We start from the raw sequence: 22788 nt of genomic DNA, 5'->3' as shown, positions 1-22788 counted from the left end.
CAGAATCGAGGATGATCATATAGAAAACGAAACACCCTCACAAACAGTGCCGGAAAAATGGGAAAAGGCCCCCCCCCCGGTAATTCTTCGTGAAAAAGAAAAATGGACCACAGTTGCAAGAAACCTGAGAGAACATAAAATGGGATACTCCTGGGCCAGAAACACCGACGAAGGAGTAAAAATTCAACCAACAACAGTTACAGACTACAGAGGGATAACAAAAATGATGGATAACAACAAACTACAATACCACACCTTCGCACTAAGCAGCGAAAGAAATCTAAAGGTTGTACTGCGAGGTGTCACCGAAGGCATTACCTCTGAGGAGATCGTGGCAGACCTTACCCAGCAGGGCCTAACACCAATCAAAGTCAGCCGGATGTTCAGATCCGATAAACAATCGATGCCATTAGTATTGGTTGAGATCCAGAACACACAAAGACGAATTTATGACATAACTGCGGTCTGTGGACTTAAGATAACAACAGAACCACTCAGGAAAAGGGCATCAGCAGGGCAATGCCATCATTGCCAAAAGTTTAGCCATGCCCAAAGACTGTGTAAAGCCGAGTTCAGATGCCTGAAGTGTGGTGAGAAACATCAAACCATTACATGCACAAAACCAAGAATCACACCAGCCAAATGTGCCAACTGTGGAGCTCCCCACCCAGCAAACTACAAAGGATGCAACCACCACCCCAGAAATCACGGAACTACAAGTGCAACAACCTCCCCCAATCTGGACCAATCAAAGCATCTCTGCTGCACAGTCATCAAACCAACAAAACCCTATCCATAAAAGTCAGGAAAGGGCTCAACCTTCCACCAAGACCTATGCAGAAGCAGCCCGCCCAAAGGACACAATGCAAAGCAATCAAATAGGCTCCAACATCACAGCAATACTGACTGCCTCGCTAGCCACTATGTTGCAGGAATTCAGCAGAACAAACCCAACTCCATCCTCCACAAAGAGATTCCTGCAAGGAACCCATTCCATACTGTCAGCACTCAACTATGAATAAAACAAAAGTAAAACCCAATTCGCTTCTAATTGCAGCCTGGAATGCCAATGGCCTCACCTACAAGACACTAGAACTACAGGAATTCGCACAAAGACACAACCCGGACATAATGCTGATCAACGAGACCTACCTAAGACCTGCCAACAACCCAAAAGTGAAAGGATACACAATATACCGAACGGATAGACTCAGCACCAGATGGGGAGGCACTGCCATCTACATCAAACCGTATCTCCACCACAATGCCATATCCAACCCACAGACTACAAACCTTGAGACCACAGGAATATAAGTCCACACAAACAATGCTGGAAGCCTCAAGATATTTGCTGCCTACAACTCACCAAGCAACCCTCTACTGACAGCAGACCTGGATGCAGTCCTTGGCACCACAGACCCCACCATCATAGCAGGAGACTTGAATGCCAAACACACAGCATGGTTCAACACCACCAACAACAGAAGTGGACGCATACTACACAGCTATTCAACACTTAACTCAGTTGTGGTAGCAGGACCCACTGAGTACACGCATTACAGCCCTCATGGCAGACCAGATGTACTTGACATAGCTATCCTCAGAAACATCAGTTATCAATACAAACTAGAGACGATCAATGAACTATCATCTGACCACAACCTAATCCTGATCATACTTGGCACGCAAGACCAACTGGCCCACCAGCACACCTTCATATCATGGGATAGGCTAGCTAAAATCCTACCAGAATACATTGGTCCTGTACCCATCATCCACAATAAAGAAGAAATAGATGAAGCAGTAAGCAATCTAACAAACCAAATTAAAAAAGCACTAGAAGCAGTCACCAAAACCACAACCAAACACCTAACCAGTCGGCTCCCAGAAAACATCATGGACCTCATCAGAACAAAAAACAAAGCCAGGAAAAGATATCACAACACAAGCCCCACAGGACAAGAAAACACTGAATAACTTGAAGAATCAAGTCAGAAAAGCACTTCAAATCCACAGGAATCAGGATTGGGACAATAAACTATCATCACTCAACCCAGAAGATCACACAATATGGAAATTTCTGAAGATCCTGCGCACCAAAGACAACCCCCTACCCCCATGCTCATGGAATGGTGCACACTGATAAAGAAAAAGCTGAAGCAATAGCAGAAAACCTAGAAAAACAATGCAGCCCATCATATGACAATGTAGACATCACCCACATATATAAAGTCCACCAGCAGGTCAAGCGTACCTTAAGACAGTCCAAAGACAAACCAGACAGCATCACCCCCACTACTCCAGTTGAAATAACCAACATTATAAAACATCTAAACAACAAAAAAGCTCCAGGTCCAGATGGAATTACTAAAAAATCATGAAATTCCTTCCTAGAAAGGCTATTATACACCTGGTTAACATAACCAATGTAATACTGAGGATACAACACTTCCCCACTGCATGGAAAACAGCCGACATCATACCTATAAAAAAGCCAGGAAACAATCCACAACTCCCGCAAAGCTACCGTCCAATAAGCCTGCTTTCCAACCTAGGAAAGATTGTTGAAAAAATTATCCTTTCAAGACTACAAGAAAAATCAGACCAATTAGGAATAATTCCAAACGAACAATTCGGCTTCCGCCGTATGCACAGCACAGTGCAACAAATACACCGACTAGTGGAGCATATCACTCAAGGATACAACTGGAACCTTCACACAGCTGCAGTTTTTCTGGATATTGCCAAGGCCTTTGATAAGGTATGGCATCAAGGATTATTCTACAAATTCATTCAGGCCAACATTCCAACAAACCTTACCCGTCTAATAAAATCATACCTCACTGACAGATCCATGCAGATAAAAATAAATGGCACCATCTCAAGTAGGCGCCAAATTCTTGCAGGAGTACGACAGGGATCTCTATTAGCTCCTTTACTTTTCACAATCTACGTGGCTGACATTCCACAGAACCTGAGGACTACCATCACAGCCCTATATGCTGACGACACAGCCATAATGACAAGATCTCTCCGCCCACACCTGGCGATCAGTCGTCTCCAGGATACCATCACAAAGCTCGAGAAATGGTTCTCCGACTGGAGGATACAAGTAAACCCCGTCAAAAGCTCAGCTATACTATTCACCAGACGCAAAGCCTTCATCCAAAAAGATGTTCAACTCCTCGGAAAAAAGATACCATGGCAGACAGAAGCCAAATACCTTGGAGTACAGCTAGACAAAAAGCTAAATTTCAACAGCCATATCAAGCTCATAGGCACAAAGACATCCAGAACCATAGCCCAACTCTATCCCCTGATCAATCGCAACAGCAAATTGGATAAACGCAACAAGCTGCTATTATATCAGATGGTAATACGACCAGTAATAACATATGCATCCCCGGCATGGAGTCACACATCCAAATCTAACATCGGGAAACTACAGAGGATACAAAACAAATGCCTGAGGATGATCTTGGACGCCCCATGGTTCGTCAGAAACACGCAGATCCACAGAGAAACCGGAACCCCAGACATCCATTCTCTCCTTCATGACCATGCGGAAAAGTTCTTCAGCAAGGCACATTCTCATCCCAACCCACTAATCAGACAAGCTTCCAGTTATAGTGAACATGACTATCACAAACATAAAAGATCCAAGGCAATCCTGCTTTCAGCAGAACAGAGCTAACTCCATAGTTCACAAACTGCGAGCATAAGACTCACCCCCCCCCCCCCCATCAAGCTTCTCGACACAGATAAAGGGGGAAATAAAAAGCATTTTATGCTTCACCCAGCAAGCCAGTAACGTTGTTGTTGTTGTATTAAAGCTCACTGCTGTGGTTCGTGATAAAAAGCAATGTCCCTGTCAAACATAACAAATTTAGCCTATTTCTTTGTTCTTAGGCACGATTCATAGAGGCTATGTATTAAAAAAAAACCTGAATAAATATCCATGCGTTGGAACTGATTTTCTAATCAAGAAAAAAATACGAGTAACGTGGCCCGTAAGGAGTGAATAGGAACTGGTCAGGGGTGAGGGAACTGGACGTATGCCTGGGAACTAGCTACCATATGCTAACGATCAGCTAACAGTTACAGAATACAAGCATGCTAATTATTATCATGCATGTATTTGAATGATAAATTATTTTTACAGTACCTAAGTTTAGGATACATGACCTATTGAATTTGGACATCTTATGCTTTTTAAGTGGATTGGTGTAACGCCAATCAAAATGTGAACCAGAATCCCGATGGTAACAGAAAATATATACTCTCACCTAATTCGATTTGAAAATCTTCGCGTGTAATTTTATTATATTTTCGCATAATTATGACTTACATCTCTTCCCCATGATATTAGCTTGACTATTCTTTTTATTTTTAACCACTTATGTTTATCCGATTATCCTTACAAATTTCAGCTCAGTCAGCCCCTAATAGGAATACAATTACATTAGCTAATTTCGAAATTAACCTTAGCTTGTTTCTTAAGAAATCGTTCCATCCATTCGGCCATCCGAGAAGGATTCGTTTCCCTGATTTTAGGCAATTTAATGCAGCCGACTTGCCAATTCCTCTGCATCCCTCTAAGTATTTTTATGTATATAGATGCGTGTGTATTCAACCCCCAGCTTTCAGAAGGAAAACTCTTCCACTCTATATGAGAATGGCTAACTCACCTTCAGTTGACCCTGATTCGCGTCATAGATGGGATTCGAATCAAACTCTTTCTAACCAAAGGGCTTCGTCTATACTAATTGAGCTACGAAGGCTCTCGTTAAATATCATGCACAGCAATAACCGCAAGATAGTGTAATTATGCAATAATGGCATTACTTATGTGTATCAGCTGGTAATTTAATGAAATGTTTTATTATTCAATATTATGTCATGTAATATTCTTTCAAAAAAAAACTTTACAAAATAGTCATACTCACCCTCTACATTTCGCATTGGGCAGCATAAAGAAGGGAAAAAATTATTTTAAGTTTATATTCCATTGCTTCATCATTTACTCAAGAAATATGATCTGTTATTACTGTTATTATTTGTACCATTCATACATAATAGTACTAACAGATGTAACTATTACAAGATTTCTTGCTATTAAAAGCTGCAGAAATTACTGAGTGGAAGATTTCCTAAACACGTTTATATACTCTAAACACAATGCAATAATTATACAAAAGGTTTGATGGTTTGTGTTGGGTTCTGAATAACAAGACAGTGGCCATCTCCGATGACACAGGGGAAAAAAAATACCACTTAACCATCTCCGCAGAGCCTTGATTTTGTGAGATTAGATGGAGTATGGACGAATCTAACACAAAGATAAGGGTAGCTAATTTTGCGGTATTTTGAGTTGCATGTGGGTTTATGCTTGGATCAGAAATGAAAACCATACTTTGTGGAATGTCGTTATTTGTGTTCGAAACAGCTTTCCTGTTAATATTCTAATAATTTTCTATTAAGAAATCATCTTGGTTTATGATGTCTTGTGACTTTGCTAAACCTTTTTTCACCTTTACATCTGCTATTTTTAGGACAGCAGACGGCACGTGGTGTAAAACATTCAACTTAATCATATCACATGGCGTACATTGGCTTTTATATCTGTATATTTTATGTCGACGAAGATCAGAAACGATATAAGGAATTTTGAGAAATGAGTTCTGAAACAATGCAAATAACACCACTGAAGCTTTAGGCCCAAATTTTCATGTGGAAAGTACATGACAGCTAATCTATTGGTGCGATTGTTCCATTTTAAACAAAATTGCTGAGTTTCCATCTTTTTAAATTTCTACTAACAGCGTAAAAATAAAAATACTGTTGTCAAAAGTACCATACGAATGCCTTCCACATCCTAACAAAGGGTACGAATGACTTATATTTTAAGACAATTTCTGAACTCTAAGAAATGGAAATATATTAGAGAAACCATATGTTAATTAGGTTAAAAAATAGCTTTTGACAATCACAGTTTCACTATAATCTGGATAAATCGATCCTCACAACAAACAGCAGCCAATTAGGCCTAGTAAGGAGAAGATTTAGAATACCTAAAATCCTGCAAACAATCTCACCAGATTAATGAAAGTGCTCACATTAATCTATATTTTAAGAATATTTAAGATATTTCTTAGATATTAATTAAGTATGATATATAAGAAGTAATGTAGTTTCGATTATGGAACAGTGTGAGTTGACATAATCAAAATAAATATAAAAAAAGAGGAGAACTCACATAAAAACTTATTTAATGTATAATTTTCGTGTAAGTGTCATAGGCATCTTCAGTACAGGATTATAGATGAATTATAGAACGGCAAATAAACAACAACAGACTATTCTAAAAAGTGCCTCTTATTAGCTGTTTTGGTTATCTTGCATTTGCTACTAAGGCTTTTTAGAATTCTATGTTATTGTTTATTTGCCGTTTCTATAATCCTGTGCTATAGATGCCTATGACACGTAGACAAAAATTTTACATTAAATAAGTTTTTACGTGAGTTTTCTCCATTTTTATATTTTGATTAAATTCATCTCATCTTCTTTTTTTTTTTTTTTTTTACCCTCTTTTACCTTGCGGTGTCGAGGGTTTTTATTAATCATCGGACCACAAACCGTTCACAGGATTAGGTGGTCAACCCTACGCCCCGGTGTATCCATGTCCTGTAGGGTTGAGTTCTCAAGGCCTGCTTGCCTGCTTTGCGGGATGAAAAAACCCCCAGGATAATCTGCGGAATAAACCCTACTGTCCACGCCCAGCTAACTTGGCTATGGCTGAGGAAGATCCTTCAGCTCTCACGTCTCCGACGGGAATCGAACCTAGGACACTCCTTCCCCAGGCATATGGTTGCGAAGCGCACAGCCACTAGGCTAACTTTTTTTTTTTTAACAACTTTATTATAAACTTTTGCAATTATTTACATCATAATGAATTATATATACAATATATACAATTGTTATACCATTATTTCAATCGAAGTTTCATTTTATATTATATCATCATGTTATAATGTAGTTGTTACATTACTGTTCTCTTAAAATGCCTTAACTTCCTTTACTTATAAACAGGGAATCTTATAACTGGTGGTTACATACACATTACTTTCTATTACATCAATTAAGGTATAATTCAGCTTTGTTAGCTTTTTTTTTTTAAAGAATATACAGTTAATTATATTTACATACCATATATATAATTATATATCACACTTATTATATATTTAACAATCTATATATTCTACAAGATAAATCATATATACGTCTGTACAGCGAAATAACATTCACATACAATGAAGTAGGAGAGCACTCTTTTTCCTGCGGTAGGAGATCTGTTCCAAGTGACTCAGGTGCTGTTTCCTCTGATGGAGGTGGAGAGTTAGTATCCTTCCGAATTTACTTCCGATTTGCCCCATTTCCACTAGGAGTGATGAAGGTGTCGTTCTGTTGTTGATTGGAGGGTTCATCTGATATAAGGTTAAGTGTTGGAGGTTGGAGGTTAAGTGTGTCCATTCTTCTGTAGTCATTCTTCTGGACTGGACTGAATTGGTGATCTCCTCCTGGATGTAGTGATGTAATTTCGATATTGTTCCGGGACTGTCTTCCCTTCCATACGCTTGGTCGCACCTCTGAGCCCAAATACATCGTTAGGATTAGAACAATTGTTTGCACCCTGTTTATATGTTTTCCTTTTAGCTAGAATAACTGATTTCGGGAAGCCATCTTTTAACGGCTTTCCAAGTTACTTCTGCTTCCTTGCAATTATAACATTAGGTGGTATAGTGTTTCCGGTTCCTGCAAAACTGACATGTTGCATGCCCTTCAAGGGGTATACCTTTAGCCACTATCCACATCTTGGTTGGTAGGCAGGCATGGTGCACTTTAAAGAAGAAGGTTTTATACTTTGGATGTATTGGGAGCTTGAAGATATTGTTTAATATCGGACTGAGTGTGATTTGTCCTCTTCTTAATTCTCTATGTTAGTTTGTAGTATGTTGCTTTTGTTTTTTGACTTATTAAGGTTTGAATGTTGATGCGCTCTGTTACAAATACATATCCTTCCGCCATCTCTGTAAACATTCTGGGAACTCTTCCGTGAATCTCTGGCATTGTGCTGATTATTCTGTGTGGAAGGCATTTCTGTAGGAATGCTATTGCATATCCGTGGTATGACTTAGTGTTTGCTGTTTCTGCAGTCTTCGCTCTGTTGATAACTGTTTTTAAGTGGATATTAAGTAGACTTAGTGTGTGTGTGTGTGTGTGTGTGTGTGTGTGTGTGTGTGTGTGTGTGTGTGTGTGTGTGTGTGTGCGCGCGCGCTCGCTCTGGCCAATATGCCTGTATGTGGAATGAAAAAGCCATCGAAGGTAATAAAAATAATGATTTAAAGATTTCTCATTACGATGAGAATCGAACTCAGGTCCTTTCCATTTATTCACTCATATTTTGTTTAATGGAAGAAAATAAGCATCTAATAATAATAATAATTAACTTTAATTTAATTAAGAGGCCACTATTTTGCTTTGATCGCCAAAGCACCTTCATAGACACAAAGATAATATGTATGTACAATGTAATAAGCACAACAGAGACGAAAGGCAACAAACTGAATACAAACGGCGTACTGTTCTAGCCATAACTGGCTTAATTAAATAAACCAAATATATAAGTGTAGAGAAAATAATTAGTTAATGATTTTCTCTACACGCATGTGTATTCTATTTAAAAAAAAAAAAAAAAAAAAAAAAACTAGAAATTAAATGAGCTCTCCGTAAATGTAAGATAACTGTAAAATGTTCATATGTTGAAACAATAAACAGAAAAATACGTAAAGATTGCACTCGCTTTTAATTTTGAAAATATTTCTGCATGCAATTATTGCGTTAAATAGCATTCAAGAACGTGAACTATTAGCAAAACAGTTGGAGCTTAGCTTGATTTACTATAATTTCCATTCGTTTCTCTGTTAGTAGTTTAACAGAAGGATTTGCAATTGTATCACATTATGTTAATATAATGCATTTTATTAACTTATTAATGCCATTTATGTATTTAAAAATTACACATGAACTAAAATTTCATTAGCACATATTAATATATGAAAATATATTTGTTTAATTTCTAAAATTTCACTTTTCATTTCAAAATGCTGTGATAAGAAGCTTATTCTTAACTTACCCATCGTCCCTTTTTATAGGGCATCATGAAAAGAAAAAAAAAATATTAATTTCAGAAAGAATAACACTTATTAATAATTTCATACTTTTTTTTAGACGTTGTTTATTAGAATAAGAATATTACTAATTCAGAATCATTGAATTCAACTTTCAGTTGAATTCAATGATTTTGAAGACCGCATGGCAAAAGTACGGAAAACTCCCGCTGTCTCTGGTGATCCTAAACCCTAACTGGTATTAGTGCCTTTTCTACTTCGCTTTATTTTTATCATTAAAGGATGGAAAAGGAATGTTGGGCATTAATGTTAAAGCCCAGTATTATAGAAGTAGATCTTGAATCTCTAGGTATAAGCATGATTAGAGAATTAAGGATAAAAGATGAGAAATATAAGAAATGAGAATATTCTACACGTTTTCTTAAGTCAGCTTATTATATGCACGTTAGATAGGAATAGTATTTCATAAGCAAGGTAAAACATACATTTGAAAGCTTATTTGATGGATGAATTTAAAATGCTTAAACAGTATATCAAAAGTCGACTGTTTATAACAACGGGAAAGCCACCGAGTATTTTGTCATAAATATTTTACATTTAATTTTTTGTACTGGTTCAAAACCTAAAAATAAAATAAACGTATATTATATTATTTGGGAGGATTATTATATGCGTGGATAGAATTATTTATGTGATGCTTTGGTTGATTATATCAGGAGAACTCGCTGGAGTTTAAAAAATAAATAAATAAAAGAAAAAATAAAGTACCGTAGCAGCTAACAGGGTGTGGCGCTTGAGAAGTGAAAATTATGAATTTTGTCGTAACAGTAGTGCAGTAACAAAACGAGAGAGAGAGAGAGAGAGAGATTTATGAATAGGGTTATACCAAACAAAGCATCACATACTGAGGTGAAACGCATTAGGTGAATCAAGAAATAGTTAATGCCTTTGAAATTCAAAAGAAGTTTAAAAAAAGAATGCTTGAAAACACTCGCATATTATAAAAGTAAAAGCAGGGAATAGCAGCCCAGAAAGAAAAAGCTTTTACTGAATTAAAAAAAAATAATCTATATGCAAAAATCATGTGTTTCTAGGTCAATGTACGTGTAATAATCTAGTTTTGTTCACCTTGCATTTTTTTAAAAAATATATAATAATTAAACTTATTAAGTTTAATACCGACGAGAGTAAGTTCCATACAATCCGTACATACTGTGCAATCAATTCTATTAATTACAGTGACCTACAAACCGCCCAGTGATGGATCCTGTTTAGGACTCTATGTTTAGCACCCCGATGTCCTAAACATGGAGATCGGTTAAAAAAAAAATTATAACCGGCTTTTCGTAATGTGACATTACGATCACGATTACTGACTCAGGATATTGCATATAACAAAATTTTAAGAGTGTTATATGTGCAACGTTATCTTACTTGAGTTTGCCCGAATCCAGAATATCATAAGAATTACTCCATCCCTCAATTTTTCCAACTTATATCAAAATATGAAATGTAATCGGAGTTTTGAAGTTCGTATTCTTTTTTAACTGCAGTATCCCATATAGGAATTTTCAGACCATATTTTAATTTCATAATAACGAAATATGACATAAGTAAAATTGAATTTAGAGATTTTAGTAACTTACCAAGTTCATCTATCCATGGCAGCAGCCATATTAAAAGGAATAAAAATTAAATAAACAATGAAAATCCATTATATAAAAAAAGTATACTATAATTTTGATTATTGTTAGCATTCACAGAAATGATTTAAGGTTAAACATTAAATATATCTTTATTCTTTTACATTCTTTTTTAAAAAATGTGCAAAAGATAAATTATTAGAAAAGATACAAAACAGAGCTAAATTCAAGCAAAAATAAAGTATGAAAAAATTCTGTACTAAGGTAATTGTCACTCACCCCTTTTTTCCAACGAGTTTCTAAAAAGCGATAGATTGGATCTTTTTTAATGTTATCCGACTCTTCTTCCAAAATTTCTCCATCTACAGAGAACACACATATGTAACTATGTTTATTTATTGAGTAGATAATTCATAAAATGATAAAAAGTTATAATATGTTCAACAGGGCTCTATGAATAAATCAAATAAACTTTTATAGAGTCTTTGAGTTTCGTTCGAAAAATGTCTAACCTATATTTTTGAAAATCTAGACGAGATTCGAACCCAAGTCTTTTCAGCTGAAGGGCAAATGTGATGTCCTCGCAAGTACAATATGAGGGAATTATGTTAAACACCTTTTGTGATGTGACACCTTTTTTGGCAACTCGTATGGTAAAGTATAAGTTCTGCATCACTTCAACCGGAGTATTTACATCTGGGTCTGGTTCCCACTGATGAGACCTCAAGAAAGGTCGAAACTGGTCTGGGTAGTGACCCTCCCCCATAATGTATAACATCATACATGTCCGCTAGGAGATGTGTTTTACATTATGGGAAATACTAAAGAGAGTGATCAGAGCTTACTTCACCTTTACTACGAGTTGTCCCTGTCATGAAAAGTTTGCTTTCGCTTGGATCCGCAGGAACTTTTATAGTTTCTATATATATTCGGCAGGAAACTCTTTTGGTTTCTATATTCGACTTTGAAATAATGTTGGATCCAATATCCACTTAATTTGAATGATATGTAAAATGTATTTTGTAACGAGAGAGAGAGAGAGAGAGAGAGGATATCTGTAGAACGCTGTTACTTCTCAACATGAAAAGGATGCACATTCATAGGTTTTAAAACTCTTAAAATTAAAAAAAAAATACCGAATAAAAACAGAATTCGGTTACTGATTTTTCTTAGGATTTCAACACACGGTAGTGCGGATATTATTTTATATAACTGTTGAAGTTGCAAAGCTAAGAATGAACATCTCTAAAATATTTAAAATAACCAGACCTCGTATTTTCTTATATTCCTTTTTAAAGCTGGCATTTGTGCCATGCAGAAACGAGTATCTGGAAGTTCCAAAAGGGGAGGAAAAAGAAAAAAAAAAAGAAAAGAGCGTGACGTCATTTAAGAATAACCATTACCCTAAATTTTAGATACTGAATTGGTCGGTTTAAGTGAATTCCACCCTAACTGTACATTAATACTGTGAGTGGACAAAGAATCCAAAGACTTTGTTCAGAGACAAAACAAAACTTTTGCAAGTCTATTTAGGTTTCCAATAAGCACAGTGGGCGATGAAATTCATTTTCCATCCAAAGACATTTCGTCAACATCCATTCCCGCAATGGGACTGTGGGTAGGTGTGAAACGAATTTCATAGGTGTGTGTGAGACTATACAGTCCCGTTAAGCGGAGGCCGTAGCCTGATAAAGCACTATTTGATCATTAAAGGGAGATTTCTGAATTATGTAAAAATAAAAATAAATAAAATACAAAACCCGTTTCGTATTTTATTTGTGCTATACGTTGGTTTGCAAACTTTCCTGGGCGAGAATCACATTATACACATATCTTTAATGTGACTTCCTCCGCTGAAAGGTTGTAAGCCACACAAAAAAGAAACTTTTTTTGTTTTTGTTTTGTTCAAACACAAATATCTTGCTAATACGATACTGGCACTCACCACACTTTATGTCTACCTGGTTGGAAAATTGGACAATATCTCCTCTTTCCACCCTGTCGATTCCAATCCTACTATGGCATACACGTTTGAAAATATCTTTAGGCGTTAAATAAGTCAAATCGCCCTGCTTTTTTTATATATATACTACAGCTTGAAAAAGTCCCCATGACAAAGTGTCTCATCCAAGATAGCTTTGTTGGATTTAATATAATAAAAATATAGAAATATCACAATTTATACTCTGTTATTGTGGACTTTGCTTTTAACAAAGTTACACATTATGAGCAAAGCCAAACATCGATTCATTCAGGATTACTGATCGCTAACTTAAGCATACTATAATATAATATAATGTTTAGCGACTAATAATAAAAGTACTAACTTACTTTGTTAAAATATTCCGGTAAAGCGAATGTTATTATTATGAGAGAAGTTCTCAGATAAATTTTGATATCTGTCAAATAATGGACACGGAACATGAAATTGAATGAGGAACCTTCATAATATGGTTTACACCAGCACTCAGACAGAAAGACAACGCTATGATAACAACATTTTCGGTTGTAATAACACTAACTCATGCACAGAAACAAGAAGCACTTATAGAGATCAATATCGAAACAGTGTATTTCCCACCCTCTTCATGTCTTCTGTAAACAGACAGCTGTGGAATTATTACGACTTCCTCACCCTCTTATGTTACACGCAGACCAAACCATAATATTAAGGACTTTCTGATGATATTTGTTTTTCTTATAATTCAACGAGTTCAGCCTGAATTTTTATCATTCACTAGAAACCAAAACTACGCCAAACGGCCATTGTATATCGAATAGCACTTTTAGAAACAGTTTCTTAAAGCGAAATTTGCAGATATCTAATTTTTAAAAATAAATTTTAATATTTATATTCTTTAGTTGTCTCCGATTTCCACAGTCAAATTTAGGGTCAGTGGTTTCGTTTCTGTGGTAATCGGAATGTTTAGGTAGCAATCCCACCAAGGCTAAACTTCTAGAACTTATAGTTTTAGGTCTTTCATGAATGTGAATGGTTGATTACTGGTTTAATATACGAAGAGAATCCTACTCTAAAGTCCAAATATGGTTTTCGACCACTTCAGATGTCTAATAACCAGGGTAGTGATGCTGAACTGTACATTGAAATGCATCGATCCAAAAATTTTCATGTTGCTCCTGTAATAACAGTAATAACAATAATGATGGGAACAGCAAAACTCATTGGTTGATGGAGCTCACCATCCTTTACCAATTAAAAACAAATTTACAGTTAATATAAAATTACATATAATATAAAATGTAGATTATTTTAATGGTAGTTTCCTTATATTCTTTATATTTATGGTTTCCTTTTATTCTTTAATGTCAATTTTTCCAAATTTTATATTTATAATTTTTTAATCATTTCATAATTTTAGATTCTAAATCTATACTTCTTTCCGTTGATCATCTTTCTTGTTTACTATTTATATTCATGTTACATTTTCGTTTATTCAATGTACGTATCTAAATTTCACATAACTGAGATTCATTCTCAACACCTTTTCATACTGCGCGTTTCGACTCATCATGTTCAACTTCATATATCTTTCCCTACTTCCTGAAATTGCAAAACTAGATATAATCTAAATTTTATAAATTTATTACTGTATATGTAAGTAAGGGAGGGAGGGGGGAGTTCCATCGCCAAATATTGTAAAAGAAGCAAACAGGCTAGTAGTTGCTTCGGCCGTATTCAGAACAACAACCAGAGTTTCCAAAACTATCAGCCTATAAATAGTTTCAACAACATCCAAGTGTCGTGTGAGTTCGAAACTCTTTATTAGTGTCAATTTGGTAATCGGAATCCTAAGAACATTTTGTCGGGAGGTCTCTCAATTTTCGTTTCCATTGGATCATTTGTAGGGATAAAATGTTTCAGAATTACATAATGCAATAGTCTATTCCACTGGATGGAATTTAATAGATCTTGTATATTAAGATCGCTGCTAAAGCTTGTGTCTAGTCAACTTCATTTTGGTTTCAACTAGATCCTCTTTAGTTCAAAATTAGCGAATACGTCCAACGGTTGTAATTTGAATTGTGATCGTGAACGGTGTGGTTAAAAATGCATCTTTTATTATTATTATTATTTTTTTATTATTTACGATTATTTCTTCACTTAGGTTACATGTACCGCGTACTGCAGATGTAATTTTGTTTTGCCTAATTCTGCCATTAATGGCAAAATGAAGTCCGGTTGAAACCAACATTAAGGTTTTTTTTTTTTTATGTTGGCAAATAAAACTGATTAGTTTCAAAGGTTGTTTGGAATTACGGATGACTGCAAACTGCTTGTATTCTTCTGGTCGTATTGCCTACTTTGCGGGATGACAAACCCGAGTTTCAGACAGGAAAACTCGGGTTTGTCGGGTTTTAACTCACCTTCAGATGTGAAACGCTCTTAAAGATTCTTCGCGTTCGAGATGGAACTCGAACCGGGTCTTTCCATTGAGAGACTCGTTTCAATAAGTAACCTGATTACTAGAATTTACTTTATTTGAGGCGCAGATCAAGTTTCGGAACCCCCATTCTTCCTTTACATGTGACACATACTTTTTAGGGGGGGGGGCAGATATCATTAATGGAAAAACTTGATCAAAGCATAAAGCAAAAAAAAAAAAAGTTAAATAAGACGTTTTTCAGAATAAGTTATTCATCTCAAGAGTACAGACATTGTCCAGTTGTTAAATTTCAAAAACTGAGTTTTTAAATCCCCATTCATTAAATTTATCACGTAAAACATCAGTCTGTGTGTGTATGTAGCTATCCGAGAATCTTTGCTTTAGAGAACAGTTTGAACGGTGTGAATTAATTTCGACACATTTATTTGAAAACTGAACTCGTGTATAGTCCTGAAAAGGAGCGATCACGATGCGTACGATATTTGTAGACAAACACCTCGGAGAGTTTGTCTTTATTATTATTTTTTTTCCCCCATTGGAATGATTGTCGAGTTTTCCATAGTTTTAGACAAGATATCGTAATAATGTTAAATTTTTTGTTGATCACATGATATACACTTTATCTCAAATATTTTAAGATTTGATTTGTAACTAAATCTGGAGCTGGTGCTTTATGTTTTCTTTGATGTTTTAGTGCTTTTCTTATTTTCCAATTACAGCTGAAGGGGTAACTATTTCAGAAGTAAAATAGTGTAAAAAGCAGGGGCTGCTCGTGCATAGGCAATACGGAACTTCAGCACCCCCGATTTTTCTCGATACATAAATATATTTATTAATTTATTTATATTTGCTTGTAATATTTATTTTATCATCGACAATTATATACAATTCTCTTATTTTGGATAAAAAATATAAAAAATAATAAAAATCCACCTTGTAGCACTCAGGAGGGCGAAGGACGCTAGCAGCACAGGGTCATATTGCTAAGCGCAAGCATATGCACGTCACAGTGAGATACGAGCTATTAGCATAATGCGGCACTGTCCGTCGCGCAGTTCCACTGTTGTTTATCTGTAGTTTGCGCCAGTAGTAGAGTGTTTTCGTAGTGCTTATCGTGTTTGCTCCGTCTCTTTAAATATTTGGACATTATAATTAAAGGATTTAATTGTAATGTCCAAAAATTGTAAATCGATTCCTTTAATTACAATTAAAGGAATGGATTTTATTTTAAAGTAATTTTGAATTATACTAAACTGTATAATATTATTTAAATTAAGGGGATATTAATCCCACATTGTTTTTAAACCGAATAAGAAACTCAAAGATTGGAATCAGAGAGTTTCATGCCGAATATAGTAAACTATAAAAATATCGGCGATTACTAGCGTGAGCTAATGCAAGTAGTCCTAGTACGTAGTACAATCTCGGGCAACTCGCAGCAAAGGTGAAGTTCTGATCGCTATTCTTGATATTTTCCATAATGTAAAAACACATTTCCTAGGAAATGTATGCTGTTATTACATTATGGTGGGAGGTCACTACCCAGACCAATACTTTTCTAGTTTACTATATTCGGCATGAAACTCTCTGATTCCAATCTTTGAGTTTCTTATTCGGTTTTAAAACAATGTGGGAGTTAATATCCCCTTAATTTAAATAATGTTTATATCGCCGAAATGAAGCCTATTGGCTCGTTATATTTAAGTAACTTAATGGGTGCACCTGTTTGACAACTCGTATAGCAGAGTATATAAATTCTTTTCGCTAATACCCTTTGGTATGTATTTGGTCTAGCTACTCACTGATGAAGCCTTAAAAAAGGCTGAAACCGGTGAGATGCTAATATGAGTTCGCTCTTCTAAGGTTTTTGCCTTAAGGGAGCAATTTGAGTCTCCGGGAAGTGTTTTCCGGCACGGCCCAGTGAGGGGCTTTGTCGGTGAATTATTTTCTTCGGAATTTGAGCGGTTCTGCTCGGTGGTGGTGGTGGGTGGAAGGCCATCACTGAGTGGAGCCAACGCTCAGATGGACAATCTTTCGCCCACAATTGAGTGGCCTAGGGATCGTTCGAATTTTTAGAGACGGCTTTACTTATTCATAAGGCTGAAACCGGTCTGGGTAGTGACCTCCCACCATAATATAATAACAGCATACATTTCCTAGGAAATGTGTTTTTACATTATGGAAAATACCAAGAATAGCGATCAGAACTTTGCTGCGATACCACCTTTGCTGCAAGTTGCCCGAGTTTGCACTACGTACTAGGACTACTTGCATTAGCTCACGCTAGTAATCGCCGATACTTTTATAGTTGACTATATTCGGCATGAAACTCTCTGATTCCAATCTCTGAGTTTCTTATTCGGTTTTAAAACAAGGTGGGATTTAATATCCCCTTAATTTAAATAATGTCTATATCGCCGAAATGAAGCCTATTAGCTCTTTATATTGAAGTAACTAAACTGTATAATTTTATCGATAATAAACAATATTTTTTTCATGTTTAATTTTTTTAAATTTTTACCATAATTTTGGTATTTTATTCAAACACGTATACACTGTACTTACGGTGTGTATGTATATTTCGAAAGTTGCAGCACCCCCACGATTTCAAGCCACGAGCGCTCCACTGGTAAAAAGTACAAGTAATTATAGATAATAAAATACTGGAGGGGGGAGGGGCACGTTTGTCCTAAACCAGTAGTATAAGCCCAGCAAATTTTAGTCATAAACTTATTATCTTCTTTTATTATAAAGACAAATGATAAAATACCTGTCCATTCGACATTCGATCCATCCGTGCGAAGGCAAACCGTCCCGAAGATCAGCACGGCTACAAGTAGCTTCATTGACATGATCACTGAGCAGCAGGTGGGTGTAGTGCATTCGTTAGATCTTGACATTAGGCGTTTGCTGTTTAAACGGTGCCGATCGCCGTCACTATTCGTCGTCGATGTCAAGCATTGATTAAGGCGGGATGTCGGAGACCCAAAGTTATTATGCGGGAAGATAAACGAATAGCAAACATTTACTGATCCCGTGGGGTCCAATTAGGTTAAATACCAAATGTTATAACTTAACTCCGTGAAAGAAGTGCTTCGACAATTTCTCCGTCAATCATTGGATCAACACTACTTTACAGTCTCTTTAAATCGTTTGTAGTTTCTTCCTTTTCCTGAATAATTATAGAAACATTTATTCCATTGCACCATTCATATTTCTTATAACTGCGCATGCGCCATTGTCATGCCATTTTTTTTTTTTTTATTAGCCTAGGTAGTGAACAATAATATCTGTTGAGTTTCGAAGGCTTGAACAAATTCAAGTACTAGCAAAGGAAAAAGAGGTCTATTTTCCTACTTTTGTGTTCACTTACTTTATAATGATGGCAGCGGTTTCTCGAAAACATTTGGAGATTAATGACCAAGATTTAGAGAAAAGATTTCGAGGTTAACAAACGTGATGCAGTTCCTTAAGTTGTTAATACTCCATGGTGCGCTTTTCCTTTCTCTCTCTCTCTCGTTATTTTTATTTTATTTTATTTTTTGCTCTTTATATCTTAGTGAAGATCTAAAAGCCTGAAGCGAGATCTCTCCGATTTTTCTAATATTGAGAAAATATCTGCAAATTTGTATCTCGTTTGTGCATTTTTTTTTTTTTGACTTTGAAATCATTCAGAACGATAAGTATTTCTATAAAATAACTAAAATAACTAGTTTATTCGATAAACCATACTATAAGTTACAGAAATAAGGAAAGAAAAAAGCTATAAAATCAAAATAGCATTTGAACTATCTAAATAAAGTGGAATAAATAAGAAATGGAAATAGAAGTTTTTAAAGATACAAGAATTGATAGAGAAGTTTTTAGATAGTTGGTGCTAATAAAAACTACTTTTTGCCCTCTTATTGAACACTTTTTTATTGGAAATGAAAAACCAAAACGTTATTAATGCAAGTAATAGCATATTTTACTATACGACACAATGAACAAAAATAAATATGAGGACGAACTCAGAGATTTCCTAGAGAACTATTCAAATTACACTACTTATATTACTGATCAAGTACGTACCTCTATAAAGACACATTGTGAGAATTTTAAGGATTATTATTATTATTATTATTATTATTATTATTATTATTATTATTATTATTATTATTATTATTATTATTATGAGAGACCTCCAGGGAGTTAGGGACTCACTGAAGGAGATCACATACTACACGCACCAGCTATCATACTTATTCTTGAATTCGTTCACATTGCCTGCACACACAATATCCAACAGCAATCCATTCCAATCACGCACCACTCTATGAAAAAAAATCTAGCCCTAAACTCCTCCCCACTTCTTGACAGCATTCATTCTCAACTTCCATGGATGCCCGCATGTCCTTTCCCCACCTTCCATAAAATGAAAAATTCCATCTATTGAAATTCTGTATAACCCTTTCAGAAGTCTGTAAGGGCAATCATATCACCCCTATTTCTCCTGTTTGCTAGTGTCTGCAGCCTAAAAATTCTCAATCTATCTTCATAATCAATACTGATTCTCTGTCAACCCATTTCTGAATGCGAGTTCTAACCAGCCTTTCGAAATCTTCACCACCATTCCTGAGATACTGATTAGTCGATAGTTGGATACATCGGTCTTAGGACCATCCTTGTGCAATGGAATTACCATACATTCTTTCCACTCCTGCGGAATCTTCCCTGTTCTGAGACTCATATTAAACAGCCTGGTCAAAGGAATAGGAAGTTTAGCTGAAAACACTCTTTTAGCATCTGTGCTGATATCTCATCAGTTCCGATTGCAGAATTATTATTCAGTTTGTGCAGCAGCTCTAGTATTTCCTCCTCATCCACATGAGCTTTCTCGTTTAGTGAAAAGATAAGCAGCGAACTCAATGTTGCGTACACCAGGTTGATAGCTTTTAGCAAAATGACTGCTCATTAGTTTGAACAATCACTTCTGCATCAGTAACCCTCACTCCATCTGGATTTAGAAGAATTATTCTTTCAAATTCATTCTTTCTTTTACTTGCAGTATAACGATAGAATTCTTTTGGGTTGTCTTTAACTTATGCAGCCAGGTTCTTTTTTCATACTCAGACTTAGCTTGTCGTACAACACTTGTGACTCTTCTGGCCTCTGCTGCTTATAATGATCATAACTGGCATCATCCTTATGCACACGATATTCCTTCCACATAACCTTTTTTTTTCTTACGAATCTCTTGCTTTACATCCATTTCACTCCTGCTTATTCTTCGAACTCTAGGGACACATTCTGATATAAAAATAAGTATTTTTAGACACTTTTATACTTAAATACTTAAGTATAAAAGTGTCTCCTATCACTTGAGAATACGATAGGTAATATTATTATTACTCTTCTAAATAAGACTTTTTTTTTACAAATAATAAATCGTTACTATTTGTTTATTTCAATTGGCAACTTTTTGCTTTTCAATATAATGTGTACGTCATCAATAGGATCTTTCCTTTAATGTGCTTCGTGTTGGGAAATATGGTGCATACATTCAAAGTATTTATTCTACCCTTTTTATAATATTACGAAAAGCTATCAGGTATACATTATTTTACAATAAAATTTCGAAAATAATAATAAGTTGTTTTACTGTAAGCATCGTTTTCATTTCACTTATTATCGGTTGATTAAAAACAGCCAAAAATTAAAAATAGTCATCAATCATAAACAGACAAAGTCATAGACAGTCAAACTTTTTTTTAAAACTTTTTTTAAACTTTTGATTACTAAAAACAAATGATAAAATACCTTTCCATTGAGGCATCGATTTCTCCATTTGCATGCAAGTCATACCGAAGATCAGCATAGTAACGATTACGACTAATTTCGGTGAGATCATCATGGTGCAACAGAGATTATTCTTATTCAACATACGATTCGGCCATCTAGGTATGAGTGTAGGCTGTGAGTTGTATATATGCCGCTTAAATAGAAATTTTCCGTGCATTGATTAAGGCTGGATGTTAGATACACGACGTTATTATGCAGGAGGATGAACAAATAGTACAGATCCATGAGTCCAATTAGGAACACTGGGTGTTATAACTTTTCTAGTAAAATAATTGCTTTAACAATCCCCGTCAGTTGCTGAAGCAAAGCTACTTTGAGAATCTCTTTAAATCGCTTACAGTTTTCGTTTTTCAGGAAAGTTATAGAAAGCATTCATTTCACTTGTGTCTTTCATATTTCTCATAATTGTACATCCGCCATCGTTATGCTACTTTTCTATTAGACGAGGCAGTGAATAATAATATCCGCTGAGTGAGAGCCAGGAACAAAATTTAAATAATATTGGCAAGAAAACGAGGCTTTTCCTATTTCTCTACTCAGCGATAACGATGTTACTGATGCTGGAAAACACTTTATACGTTAATGGACAAGATTTAACTTTCAAAGTGAACGATTTTTATGGAGTTCTTTAAACTGTCAAAAAGTAACAAGTTTTTTAATCGATTTCAAAAAAAAAAAAAAAAAAACTAATTCCCCCCCAAAAAAGGTCAGTAAAACTGATAGCCCTAAAGCCTTACGGATCTTCAATTATTAGATGGAACAAATAATTCTATATTTAGTCGATTAATGAAGTTCGTCGCTTGTTGTTAAACCGTCAATTTTTTTATTTATTTATTATTATTTTTTTTTTGGACAATTTGGACGATTAATCTTCATTAATTCTTTCTGCAGATGTACTATCTATCCTATTTTCCTTAGTATACAAATTCTGATTACAAATTCGTTATTTATTGAATCCTTTATCAACCTCTTCAATGTCTGTAATAAATCATCACATTCATTACTGGGTATTTCGTATTTTATATATATAAATATATTAATCCTTCACAAAGAAAAGTTGCATAATCTATAATACACTAATTTATGTATGAATCAGTTGGCATGCATCGAGGATCAGCATTGAGTTCGTTCCTGTTTAATATTGTGATGGAGATGGTGACGGAAGAGGTGAGAGAAGACGCGCCTTGGACTATGTTGTATGCAGATGATATCGTGTTGTGTGTAGAATCAAGAGAAGAAGTGGCAGCTAAACTGGAAAGTTGAAGGAAAGTACTGGAACAGAGAGAGGTATGAGACTGTGCAGAAGTAAGACAGAGTATATGTGTTGCAACGTGGTTGGTAGCCAGGAGACAGATCTGGAGCTGGAAGGAAATATCATCAGGAAGGTGAGGGACTTTAGATACTTAGGTTCAAAAGAGGATGGTGATGCTGAGAAGGAAGTGGGATGCAGAACATAAGCAGGATGGAGGAACTGGAGAGAGAGAGAGATGGCTGGAGTGTTATGTGCGATAAGAAGGTGCCGATCAATCTAAAAGGCAAAATCTACGGGACAGTAGTGAGACCAACTATGACGTATGCTTTGGAAACTGTGGCTCTGAGGAAAAATAACATCAGCAGGATGGAGGTACCGGAGATGAGAATGCTTAGGTGGGTGTGACCAGAAAGGATCGTATGAGAAATGACCATGTGAGGGGGAAACGGTGAAAGTTA

The sequence above is a fragment of the Typopeltis vanoorti genome, unplaced genomic scaffold, assembly GCF_054136105.1.
Source record: "Typopeltis vanoorti isolate ZY-2024b unplaced genomic scaffold, IOZ_Tvanoo_1.0 HiC_scaffold_24, whole genome shotgun sequence".
Taxonomy (NCBI): Eukaryota; Metazoa; Arthropoda; class Arachnida; order Uropygi; family Thelyphonidae; genus Typopeltis; species Typopeltis vanoorti.
Note: the sequence above shows the minus strand (reverse complement) of the source record.